The 13574-nt window shown below is 37.7% G+C and overlaps 1 protein-coding gene across 37 annotated transcripts in view; it reads right to left on the reverse strand.

Annotated features, from left to right (window-relative positions):
• Positions 1-13574, reverse strand: part of LOC105465018 (neurexin 1) — a 1132644-nt gene that overhangs the window by 35542 nt on the left and 1083528 nt on the right. The gene's annotated exons all lie outside the window — the stretch shown is intronic.

Consider the following 13574-nt stretch of genomic DNA (forward strand, 5'->3'; position numbering starts at 1 on the left):
ATAATGATGACGCAGTTAACAGAAAGTGCATTTTCTGATTTTGATTTGATTCATGAGTTGAATACATGCAAGGATCAGGACTGCATGCCCCAAAATAAGCCAATATCTGAGTAGCATCTCTATGTTTCTATCTATCCAGTGGTGATTGAGAATAAACATTATCTGGCTGAGATATCACAATGTTATCTTGTTCGTGCGCTAGGAGGATCCAGTGTCTTCTAGTTCTAGTTCAACTGGAACTACAAGCTTCTATACTTGACTACTTCATTCCTTATGGTGCACATTGGCTCATTAATACATATTTAAGACGTTGTACTACTGAAACACCTTAGTTTAATTTATACTACGGTGACCAATAATGAAAAATAACTACTACTCCAGAATTCGAGTCTCAGTCCTAGTTTTCATGAGCAGTACACATCATCTTGGACTGGTTTCTGTGTTCTAAACATGACATATGAATATATATATATATATATATATAATTATATATATACACACACACATATTTAAATACATATATTTATATATGTAATTATTTGTGTCTCACAGGATGTTAAGGGAGTCAAATTTGATATGTGTGAAGACATTTTGGAAAGTATAAAAGTGCCCACGATGCAGTGTTTATATAAATTATTATTATAGAAAATACACTGACACAGGGAGGGGAACATCACACAACAAGACCTGTCAGGGTGCTGGGGACAAGGGGAGGGAGAGCATTAGGACAAATACCTAATTCATGCGAGGTTTAAAACCTAGATGACAGAATGATAGGTGCAGCAAACCACCATGGCACATCTACACCTATGTAACAAGCCTACATATTCTGCATATGCATCCCAGAACTTAAGGTAAAATAAAAAAATTATAACTAATAATTTTTGGCCCTCACATGATGCTGCAAAGGAGAGCTCCGGATAGTGCTTGAAGAGTGCAACCAAATGTCCATTTACCTTAATACATTTTATTTTAATGTCCTGAAATCCTCTTGTCCCTCAGTTGAATAGGATCTGTATCTCTCACTTACACTAGCCCCTCACATAGATGCTGTTCTTGGGCTGCTTCCTATTATGCCAGTATTTAGTTAATTTTGGTATTCCTTATTTAGGGCATATGTGTGGATCTCACTGGTAACCTACAAGGTAGGCAGCACCAATCTATGTGGGGCACTATGATTACCTTTTCTCCAATCCAGATCTCCTGGAGAGCTTAGTGCACAGACTCAGGGATACTTGAGCTCTCTCTAAATTCCAAGTTCTACTCATTAGATTGTGAGAACCTGATTTATTTTATCACTGCATCCAGAATTTACCACTCTGTTATATCTACAGCATATAAATGTCAGATAAACAGGAAAAAACAGACCACTTAGCAAACAATGCTAATTAAAGTAGAGAAAGAGAGAGAAAGAAAGAGAGAAAAAGGGAGAGGGAGAGAGAAAAAGACTGATTCTCTAAGTGTAATTCATGCATGACAATGCTCCTTACAATAGGAGTGGTTGTATTTGTAGTTATAATATGACATTGCCTATGGTTTGTATTCTACATGGATTAATAATATGCCTATCAACTCCTCTTAAGACAATGAGCAGTCTCTTCTTGGTGCATTAGAATAGTGGGAGTAATTGCCTTTCGAAATCAACTTGAAATCTAAAAGTATGAAGGCTGCTTAGTGATATTTATTATTTTATTTCATATGCTCCTTTTGGGTAGAGTTTATGTTTTATGCCCCCAGGGCATCTATACAGGAATTCAGTAGAGTTGATTTAAAATGACATAATCACTCAAAAACCTGGCTTATATTCTTAAAGCATCTGCATGAATAAAAGGATTTTTTGAAAATAATTAGACTTGAAAAATAATCATTATGAAAATACAATTTAGTTAAAAGTGAGGGATTCATCTTGTTAAAAATAGAAGAAATATTATACATGACACTTGAATTTATTAGAATCATCACATTTTAAATAATCTTATTCTTGACGGTCATCCCCTGTAAGCTGACTACATTTTTTGTTATGAGAAAGGTATGATTGTCACAATTGCTCATTCATACCAACTAATTAAATCTCAATATAAAAGTGAGCAAGTATAGATTATTTTCTAGGAATACAGTTCCTAAGAGTGGGAGATGAGAATTGCGGCAAAATAACACTTTTTCACAGATTTTATCTGCCTTATAACATCTCTAGAAGTGACAATGAAACTTTCTAACTGGCTTCCACATTTTTTGCCCCATGGCTGGAAATGTATGGTAGAGAAATAGCAAAAAGTGACATTATCTTTAACTGAAAGAGAGAATGACTGAAGGTTAGAAGGAAGGCAAAGCTAAAAATGTCTTGCAATAAGTTGGTCTTCCTGCTTTTATGAAGCATTCCTGTCCTTCAAGAAAGCAGTAAGATAAAGCCTACTCTGTGGAAGGGACTGAGAAAAACATAGTTAACTATCATTTTGCTTTTTTTGGTTTTGTTTTTGTTTTTGTTTTTTTACCTATATAATATTCCTCAACTATCTCTATCTCTTACAAACTCTACTGCAATAGTCTTACATTATAAATGTTTTTACTTAGTTGCAAAACAACAACAAAACAACAACAACAACAAAAAAGATTCCTTTGTAATGTTTTCCTTCAAAATCTAACTACAGGATGAAAGCTTTATCTTTTTCCTGAAAGATGCCAGCCATAAGATTCACACCAAGAAATAGTGCAAGACAGAATGCACTAACCAAATGTATATCTACTGATTCTTCCATTCATTCATTCATTCACCCATTTGTACTCATTTGTTGAATATTTTCATTTAATAAGGGTTACATAGGGAAGGAATAAAAATACAGTATTCTGACTCAGAACATTTAGAATACTGTGGTGGAGCATGCAATCCAATTTCTTTTGGATTTGGAGAGGTAATCTATCGTTTTATGAATTAATATTTTCCACATGTATTAACTGTTCACACTGTATATTCAAGGTTGCATCCCCAGGGCCTGCCATACTACCTAGCATATAAGAGACAAATATCTGGCCAATGAGTCAGAAATGATTCCAGCCAGTATAATCAGAAAAATAGAAGTGATTTGATAGGAAAAATAAGTCCAACACTATAAATCACCTCATCTTACTGGACAAAACAAAAGTACCTTAGACTTTTACAAAAACATTTCCAAATGCAAGAGATTGACAGAACCAAAGATGCTCTATGTTCTCTGATACCGAGCTATCAGATGATTAGAAAAGGTATCAATTTGAAAAGCAAGAAGAAGCATTGTCATGTTAACTTTTTCGGAAAATGTGACTGCTACCACCATTCATTGTAAGGCAATTGGTGCTCCTTCATTTTTACAACTAACAAATGGTGCCAGTGTTTACTTTTCTCCTTTTCCCTTTGATTTCATTTTTTTCATCTCTTCCTATTTCATTTTTGGTGTTCCAACTCCCAGAGGAGCTACCTCAGGAAATAAGATCTCACATAGCAAGAAAAGTCCAAGGAGCAAATGCTGTTTGACTCTATCCAACACACCGTAGCACCTTAGGTCCATGTGTAAATTTAGGGAAGAGAATTACATGCTCTCTTCCAGTTATTATTATATGATTCCATAAGTCAAAGAAATCTGGAAATGTTTCTGTGAGTAGAAATTTGTGATAAAGGAGATAGTCTTTTTTACTCTGCCAAAATACTTTTTGGTACAAGGAACGTGCCCTGTATATAACTGTTGATTCAATTTGAGATATCATGAGCCCTGACACTTGACTTCTAGTTCTCCAATTTAAGTTACTAAGCTGCCTACATTCTATCAGGATAATTTGCCATATAATCATGAATGGGTGGGGGAAATTGGCAGCTTTTAATAGTTCTCAAAGGTAGTTCCTAAGAGAGGTGAGTTGGAACTGATGAAATTGAGATAGATGCTAAGTGACCAGGCATCCCTGCTTTGAATTTTAAAGGGAAATTCAGTGTGTAACAAATGCAGGCTCTCTATGAGCAGCAAGTTGATTTTTCCACTATTGAGCATGGAAGAAGCATGAATGTTGTAGCTGAACAGACTGGACTTAAATCCCACCTCTGCCACTTACTAGCTGTGTAACCCTGGGCGAATTCCCCAACTTCTCTGTATTACTTTCTATGTAAAAGTGAAGTTATTTACACCTATTTTGCATGAGTATTACATGTATTACATTATCTAGACCTAGATAGGTATACTGTACAGCACAGTAGCTGGTATATGGAAGACATTATCATGAGTATTTATTACATAGATATAACCAGCTTTCAAAATGAATGGCTCTTGTAGATATTTTCACATTATTCTCACTGCAATATGGAAATTAAACTTTATTCCTAGCACTGGACTCCCTAATCTTTAGAGACTAACACTCCCTTCACAAAGAAAGTACATGTTTCTCACCTAAACTCACACATCCCTGTTTAAATATTCTATAAACAGAGAAGATTATATATTTGATAGGACAGTGCTTGTAAAAGCACCTCACAAAAATCACAACATTGTCAATGTATTGAAGATACAAGGATCGTCTCTTCTCTCTAGCTACACGATGTAATCAAGCATTTGTCAAATCATATTTGGAGGCTCTTTGAATTATGTACTCCAGTTCCCTTTTAGGTAAAGAGAAGGAAACCCTAAACTGGCACTGTCAGGCATGGGTCAGATGTACAGTGTCAAATTACTGCACTGCACTGTTCAGGAGGGACTTAGGAGTCTATCCTAGTCTCCCGGCTCTCCACCCAGTTGGCATCTTACTCCTTCTACTGCTCTTAGTTTCATGTTTGGGTATGGGACAGACAAAAATAACAGCAGGAATAATTTACTACTTTTCCCAAGTTTCTCATATGTGACTTGACTTTTTAAATTCTGCCCTATGTCTTACCGAAATTTTAAGGAAGGCCTTTGAAAAATACTAGGGAATGGTGCCGTCACTCACAGCTGCCAGACTAGAGAGCACTCAGTGGCTGATGCAAAGCCCAGTAAAATCCAACTGAAGAACACACGTGCAGAAACAGGACAAGAATTTTGCTAATTGTCTTGAGAACCAGGAGCTTCATTAGAGAACTTGTGCACGTATTTCATGAGATGGGATCTGCTGCTGAACTCTTCCTGCAGGTATTTCAGTGTTTTATTTAGTTATGATATTGCCTAATGACCTCTTTTTTTTGGGTCCACTATTCAGATTTTGGTCATTTAAAAAGTTGTTATAAATAAACATCACTTAAATAACATTTAGATTTCTAAATGATTAAACATATCCTCTCTTGGATAGCTTTCCTCTCACCAGCCTTGCATTTACAGTCTGTCTCACTCAATGCTGACATGTTTCATTGCAGTTGTTATCATGCCTCTGCCATCTGGGTTTGTCCTTTTCCTTCCCGCACACCTCTGCAATCCCCACCTGCCCTCTTCCCTTCATTATCATTGCTTAGATGCCTACTAAGTAAGGACAAGAAAGAAGGCTACTCAACATAAATATACCTTTTATCATCATGAGAACTTATATAGGTGTAGCTCTTTAAACAGATAGTTCAGAAGACAAACTTTTCTTGATGATTTGGTGTCATGTTTATGAGCACGAGGCTGGAAACACAGTAGTGATCTCAAAGAGTATCGCTGACTATTCCCCATAGGTGCCCAAGGTGCTTGTTTACTTTTTAGTCTATGAAAGCTCAATCTAGTTTTTGTCTTTTGTCAGCCTTTATAGACCTCTTTCTTTCTTTCAGTTTGCCCCTTCAGATCTGCTTTGAGCTGGAAATCCAGATAATCAAGGTTCTCTATCTTGAGAGATGAGAAATCGGCTATAAGGCAAAGGATGTCAGACAGGTTCTCAAATGAGAAAGCCCAGGTGCATGAGAGCACTCAGTCAAGGCTGATGGCTTCAAATACACAGGACCTGTTAGTTTCTTCCAAATGCAAAGTTCTTCATGAAGGTAGTACATTTATTTGTAAGTGACTCTCCCAGTAATATTTTCACTATGATAATTTTCAAATGGGCTTTTCTTATTTTATTGAATCCAAGAATCCTTATTGAAAGAAGGTTCCACATTTCTAAATTTCTATTTTCCAAGATCTATTCAAACAGAAGCCAAGCCTCCTTTTGTGTTCCATTGAGTTGGCTGGAAGGGAGATAAAGATGAAGTAATATAATAAGGAAGGTGGCTATCTTACTGTCATTGACTACTTTGCTACCTGAAAGACTTGAAGGTACACTGGTTTCTATTTTTTGGTAGAACCTGATGCAGCCATACAGGCATCTAGCTATATCTATCCAGAGTGGGTGATTCACCTGGTGTACCCTGAAGAGACGGAGAGATGTGCTCCATGGTAGCATCTTTTTGGTTTCCTAGGACCAGTTGTTTGCTTGACAAATTGAGAAGTCCTGGTACAGGTTATGGGACCTTATAATGCTGCTTCCCAGTGATCTGCTGCATAGGCACTGGAGTCAGACATACCCACGTTTAAATCTGGACTCTACTATTTCGAGCTGGTAGAACTTGGGTGACTTATTTAACCTCTCATTTGTAAATGGGAGGGATGCACTGCCAATCTCTGCAGTAGTTGTAGGAATTAAGAAAATCATGACAGATGATATACTTAATACTGTTCCTGGTATGGGATAAATTCAAAATAAATATTGGCTATTATCACCTTCATTATTATTTTATAAGACATGCATATGTTACCTCCGGCATGCTGAAAATAACGTTTCTTAATAAAGTGGGTAAAATCCCAGTATCCTAGCATTCACAAGAGGCAGACAATCCACTTTTGTCCTTGTCTAGCATATTGTGAAGTGGAAGGGGAAAGAGCCAAACAGTGCATGAAGAATGCAAATGTATTTTTTTCCTGAATGTTCTATTTTGCTTTTTGACTTTTAAACTCCACTTTATTTCAAAACACAGTTCCAACCATTCCAAAGCATTTTTGAATTGGAAAGCCTTCTTTTTTTTGTTTCATAATAAGCTAACTGCAGGTGCAAACTCAAGGGAGACAGACCTTGGAAATTTTAAGTATGTTGCCATGGCAATGGTTTCAAGAATGTGTATGAGTTTCATCTTAGCTCTCAAGCATTCAACCGAGTTCATATGTGGAGGTTCAAATCACGAGGCACACAATGTTTGCCACTCATTGTGTCTTGAAAGGTTTGGAAATAACTGTCTGTGTTGCTTATAGCAACCAGAAACCACAAAATTCTATTTATTTATTTATTTATTTATTTATGCAAATATAGAGATCCAGTCATTCATATCTGCTCTTAGGTGGCCTATCTCACCAGTTTGGCTACTCTAAGAGAAGCAGTACACATAAATCCAACAATAATCATTTTCACCATTGTTGCAAACACAGTTGTACTCCCAATATGGAATAGCTATAAAAATGTTCTACTGAATATCACATTAATTTCCTCATCCAAATTTGACAGATCCTCCAAGAAGCACGATACTTATTCAAAGATACTGCATTAAAGCAAAATTTCAGTCTAATGAATTGTGGAGGATCTCCTTAAAAGTATCGCATCTTATAGTGTAGGAAAGAAAGTGAAAGCATACAAGTCCAGTCATTAAATTAACACCACCCACCCCAGAGAAAGCACCAGCACCAGCACTGCCAACAAAAAGACATGCAAAAAACATCATTTTATCATATATCACTACCTCAATGGTTCTTAAATAGTTCAGTTAATGCTTCTAAATTCCAAAACCTGCACAATGAATTCATGCTTCATTGACAAAAGAGGCAATGATTCTTGATAAAAGCATTCTTTTCCCCATAAATGGAATCCACAGCATACTATGCTTGGGAAGGTTTTAAAGCTACCTATTGGGTACAGGAGATAATTATTAACAAATTTTCTTCTAATTACGAGGCTTTTTTTTCATGTAAAATGAGTACCAAACAAATAATATCATTTTTTAAATTAAATAATTGATTAATTAAAATCCAGCAAGAAAAAGCTGGATTTATAGGGGTGTATGTTCTTCAGGTTTCCTAGCAAAAGCTTGCTGCAAATGATTCATCATGATACAGAATGCCCTACATAAAAACAAGGCCACAGGGGACCCCAGTATCTCCTGCATTTTGTTACTGACAAAACCCTTCACAAAGGCATTATTAGCTACCAAACCCTGGCAGTTACTTAAAATTCACTTTGTTGCTTTAACATTGACCCATGTTCCAAAACACACACACACACACACACACACACACACACACACACACACACACACACACACACAAACACACACACAGTCTCTCAATCTCCCGTACTCCTTGCTGTAACATCTTGTTGATGTACTTTAAGACTGCAGTAGAGCTTCCCTCCACTGACCCTCCATTCTAAGAAGCTTACAGCAATGCTGGAATTAAACAAATGAGAACACAGTAATTAGCTATGCAAACTGTCAACTAGATCTAAAAAGAAAAACAACCCAGAAAACATAACAATCAGCAGTTTCAAGTCCTAACAAGAATCTGCATTGAATTCTCATTTATTTTAAACAAAAATAGATTAGGCCTTTTGAAAAATAGTCAGTGAAATTTCTGTGGAAATAGGACAAATTAGCCTATGGATCTTTACATCTGATTTCTGTGATGCTGATACAGTAGAAAAGTCCAACACTCTTTCCAAATAAATGCTCTTCTACACATTAATAGCCATACTTACTTCCAAAGGTGAGTAGCACCAAAAATATTTCCAAAGCGGATATGAAACAGGTTAGTGGATCAACTTATGTGGTGTAACACCCCAGTTCCCAACTCTCTCCCCACAACCTCATCCTAATCATTTTATCAATGATAACTAAAATATAAAGGGAAACTGTAAGGGAAAAACAATTCTTGAAATATCTGGTGTGGCTGGGTGTGGTGGTACACACCTCTAGTCCCAGTCACCTTGAGGAGGCTGAGGCAGGAGGGTCACTTCACTCCAGCCTGGGCAACACAGTGAGACCCTAACACTAAAAAAAAGAAAAAAGAAAAATATTTGTGTGTTTGTGGTATACGAAGGGGAGGGAATAGGTCTTAAATTCCTTGGGTGGAGAGTACTGATTATATAATTTGTAGCTAAATCTCAGAGTTTCTTCATAGATATCAACCAACTGCCTCCTTACCCTTCAGGAACCATCCTGAGTTCCGATGAAGCAACATGGATTATCTCTATGATACAGACACTTTGTCTGAATACTAATCTAATGCTTCAATTGACTGTTAAATGTTCTGTTAACCCATTTGCATCCCATAATAGAGATCTGGATTTTTTTTTAAATTGAGAATTGTAATGACTCTGTAAAAGTTTTGTTGCTTCAAGTCTTTTATCTTTAAACTTGCTGAATAACTGCCTACTTTACAAATTGAGAATGTAATGTGTAATGCCTGAAACTAGTGTAGGACAATAAATAGTAATCTAAGATTTGATAAGAGTTCTATCAGCATTCTAACCCACTGACCTGGGATAAATCACTCCTCATCCTAATATAAGTAGGTTAGAGTAGATGACTTTTCACATCTCCCATGCAATGATGGAGAATAACGCAAGGGAGTCCTGTGGTAATGGTAGAGGTTAATATCCTGATTGAGGTGGTGGTTACAAGAAGCTACACATGTGATAAAATTGCATAGAAGCCAGGCATGGTGGCTCACGAGGTCAGGAGATCAAGACCATCCTGACTAACATGGTGAAATCCGTTTTTACTAAAAATACAAAAATTAGCCGGGCATGGTGGCAGGCACCTGTAGTCCCAGCTACTAAGGAGGCTGAGGCAGGAGAATTGCTTGAACCTAGGAGGCAGAGGTTGCAGCGAGCTGAGATCATGCCACTGCACTCCAGCTTGGGTGACAGAGCGAGACTCCATCTCAAAAAAACAAAACAAAACAAAACAAAACAAACAAAAAACTGCATAGAGCTACACATGCACATATACAAACACAAACACGCAAATGAGTGCATGCATAACTGACAAAATCTGAATAAGCTCTATGATTTGTACCCATATCAACATTCTGGTTTTGATATTGGACTACAGGTAAGAAAGATGTTAACATGGCAACGAGATTGGTTGAGGAGTAGAGGGATCTCCCTGTATCTTCCTGTGCAACATTCTATGAATCTATAATTATTTCAAAGTAGGATGTTTTAGAAATAAATAAATACATACATACATAATACATACATACATAAGTAAAGTAATCTTCTCTTTCATGAAATGGCTTATTGACAGTCAGAGATAAAATGACAATATACAGTTGTCAGCCTGTCATACATACAGTCATACATACAGCCTGATGTTTTATCAATGGAGCAAAATTAATTGGTTACATACAATTTACTTTTCTGCTAAAAACTATAGTTGTTACCTGAAATAACATTGTTTTTAATGTAGTTACAATATTGACTATTTCACCATTACTCAAGGTAAAGATATTGTCACATGTTATCACTAGTGACACCATTTTTGGCTATTTTTTTGTCACTTATCTCTGAATATTAAATCCTGAAATTAAGACATGAAATAACTAAAAATTTCACCACCAAAAAATTATGTACTTGATTTAAAAGAGAAAATGGTCAGGCATGGTGGCTCATCCCTGTAATACTGGCATCTTGGGAGGCGGAGGCAGGAGGATCACTTGAGCTCAGGAGTTCCAGATCAGCCTGGGCAACATAGAAAGACCTCACATCTACTAAAAAGGAAAAAAAAAAAAAAATAGCGAAGCTTGGTGGCTTGTGCCTGTAGTCCCAGTGTACTCAGGAGGCTCAGGCAGGAGGAGCCCTTGAGCCCAGGATATGGAGACAGCAGTGAGCGATGATCATGAAACTACACTCAGCCTGGGCAACAAAGTGAGAGTACGTCTCTAAATAAATAAATAAGGACATATAGTAAAAAAAGAAAATGAAAACAAAATGCAAATAAAATGAAACTGACAAAACAGGAAATATCAGGGATTCACTAAAAATTAATTTTCCATTATTTATATCCTGAGGATGCTGCCATTTCTGCCCAATTAGCTACCCCTACAATGTGTAATCTTATTTTTCAGTCCTCAAATCCTGCAGAATCCTTATTTATCTGAGAATTCAATTGTGCTCAACATGCTTTCTTTTAATGTCACAGAATTCAGTGAATTTTCCTGACTTCCATGTGGTCTAAAAATAATGGCTAGTGACTTAGAAATTTTATTGCTATGTATTGGCTTCAAAATTTGTCTTTCAAGTGACAGGAATGGGGCAGAAAAAAGACAGTAGATGCCACTAGCAGAGTTCTGGTGTAGGCAAAATAGAGGAAAAGAGGCAAAGCAAATGGGAAATAAGAAGGAGAATGAGCAGAAGGAAGGAGAAAAGCTAAGAAAGGAGTTCCTCCACCTATGTTTGGGTGGTGGCAGAGTGTCTCTGTCCATTTTACAAGTGACATCTACGATACAGCTATTTCATATTTAGGAAAGTAGAATGAATCTCTCACGCAATGAGATGTGAAATAAGTCTTGATTACAGTATTCTAGAAAGCGGCTTAAGAGAAAAGAAGCAAAAGACTTTACTCCTCATAAATACCAAACCTTCAGAACAGAAATGTGCAGTTAGAAGATCCCTCCCACCCCCATCCTTGAACATCTTTCACCAAACAAAACAGGGTAAAACAAACTCAGGCAGTTTCTCAATTACCTTCATTAAAATGTCTAAGAATGGTGAATTAAATGACGAATCCCTTTCAGAATCCATTAATACTTTTTCCAGAGCTAATACTATCAGTAAATTTTAAATAGTGGGAGGAATTATTAGAAAAGAATAAAATATTTAACAGATGCTGAATCGGTCACGTGTTCCAGAGCTGCTGTAACATAACCAGGCCTCTAGTTTATGTGTCCATAATGAAAACAGCTGGCTGAGAAGTTATGAGGCCACACCTCACCACACCTCATTCTCACCCTGCTCTCTCCCGAGTCCCACAGAGGCACAATACAGTTCTAAAGCTTTGAAGTCTGATGTTCAGGGAATGCTTTAAAGATGAAGTGTTTGAGCTAACTATTTTCTGGAAGCCAAATCTATCATTATAAGATTACATTAAAAGCTACACTTCTACTGTACATATCAATTTATGCTCCAAACTGCTGGTTTCCCAGAACATCCATTGAATCCTGGTGGGAGGTAAATAGTTTCTGTTTAGATTTTGACAGAAAATTAAAATTTAAAATGTAATCACTGCATGCATCTTCCATATATTAAGAAGTCTTTGGTGGCTCACACCTGTAATCCCAGCACTTTGGGAGGATGAGGCAGATGGATTACCTGAGGTCAGGAGTTGGAGAGCAGCCTGGCCAATATGGTGAAACCCCGTCTCTACTAAAACTACAAAAAATTAGCCAGGTGTGGTGGCGTGCACCTGTAATGCCAGCTACTCAGGAGGCTGAGGCGGGAGAATTGCTTGAACTAGGGAGGTGGAGGTCGCAGTGAGCCGAGATCACGCCATTGTACTCCAGCAAAAAAGCCAGGCATGGAGTGGCTCACATCTGTAATCCCAGCACTTTGGGAGGCTAAGGCGGGTGGACTGCCTGAGGCCAGGAGTTTGAGACCAGCCTGGCCAAGATGGTGAAACCACGTCTTTACTAAAAATACAAAAAATTAGCTGGACATGGTGGCGGGTGCCTGTAATCCCAGCTACTAGGGAGGCTGAGGCAGGAGAATCGCTTGAACCCAGGAGGTGAAGGTTGCAGTAAGCCAAGATTGTGCCACTGCACTCCAGTCTGGGCAACAAAAGCGAAAGTCCATCTCAAAAAATAAATAAATAAAATAAAATTTAAAAGTCTTGAAATGATAAATGTCCAAGTGCTTTATTTTACTTTATTTTTTGAGATGAGGGTCTCACTCTGTCACCCAGTCTGGTGTGCAGTGGTGCAATATCAGATCACTGCAACCTCCATCTCCTGGGCTCAAGTGATTCTCCCACTTCAGCCCCCTGACAGGTGCGCACCACCGTGCCTGGCTATTTTTTGTATTTTTGGTAGAGACAGGGTTTCGCCATGTTTCCCAGGCTGGTCTCAAACTCCTGAGCTCAAACCTGCCTTGGCCTACCAAAGTGCTGGGATTAAAGGCATGAGTCACTATGTCCGGTTTCAAAGTTCTAATTATGTTTCCTTGTGTCTAGGAACAACTTTTTTCTGCCTAAGGTTTCTAATTATTATAGATGCAAGCAAGCTATATAATCTTTTTTTTTCTTTTTTTTTTTTTTTTTTTTTGAGACAGAGGGTGCCTCTGTCTTCCAGGTTGGAGTGCAATGGGGACATCTTGGCCCACTACAATCTCCAACTCCCAGGTTCAAACAATTCTCCTGCCTCAGCCCCTCAAGTAGCTGGGTTTACAGGCGCCCACCACCACACCCAGCTAATTTTTTGTAGTTTTAGTAGAGATGGGGTTTTACCATGTTGGCCAGGCTGGTCTTGAACTCCTGACCCAGGCAATCCACTCGCCTTGGCCTCCCAAAGTGCTGGGATTACAGGTGTGAGCCACCATGCCTGGCCTAAGTTTTTATATACAAATTGTGAACAGCCATAAAAATAATTTGTCCTACACAA

This window comes from Macaca nemestrina, chromosome 13, assembly GCF_043159975.1.
Source record: "Macaca nemestrina isolate mMacNem1 chromosome 13, mMacNem.hap1, whole genome shotgun sequence".
NCBI lineage: Eukaryota > Metazoa > Chordata > Mammalia > Primates > Cercopithecidae > Macaca > Macaca nemestrina.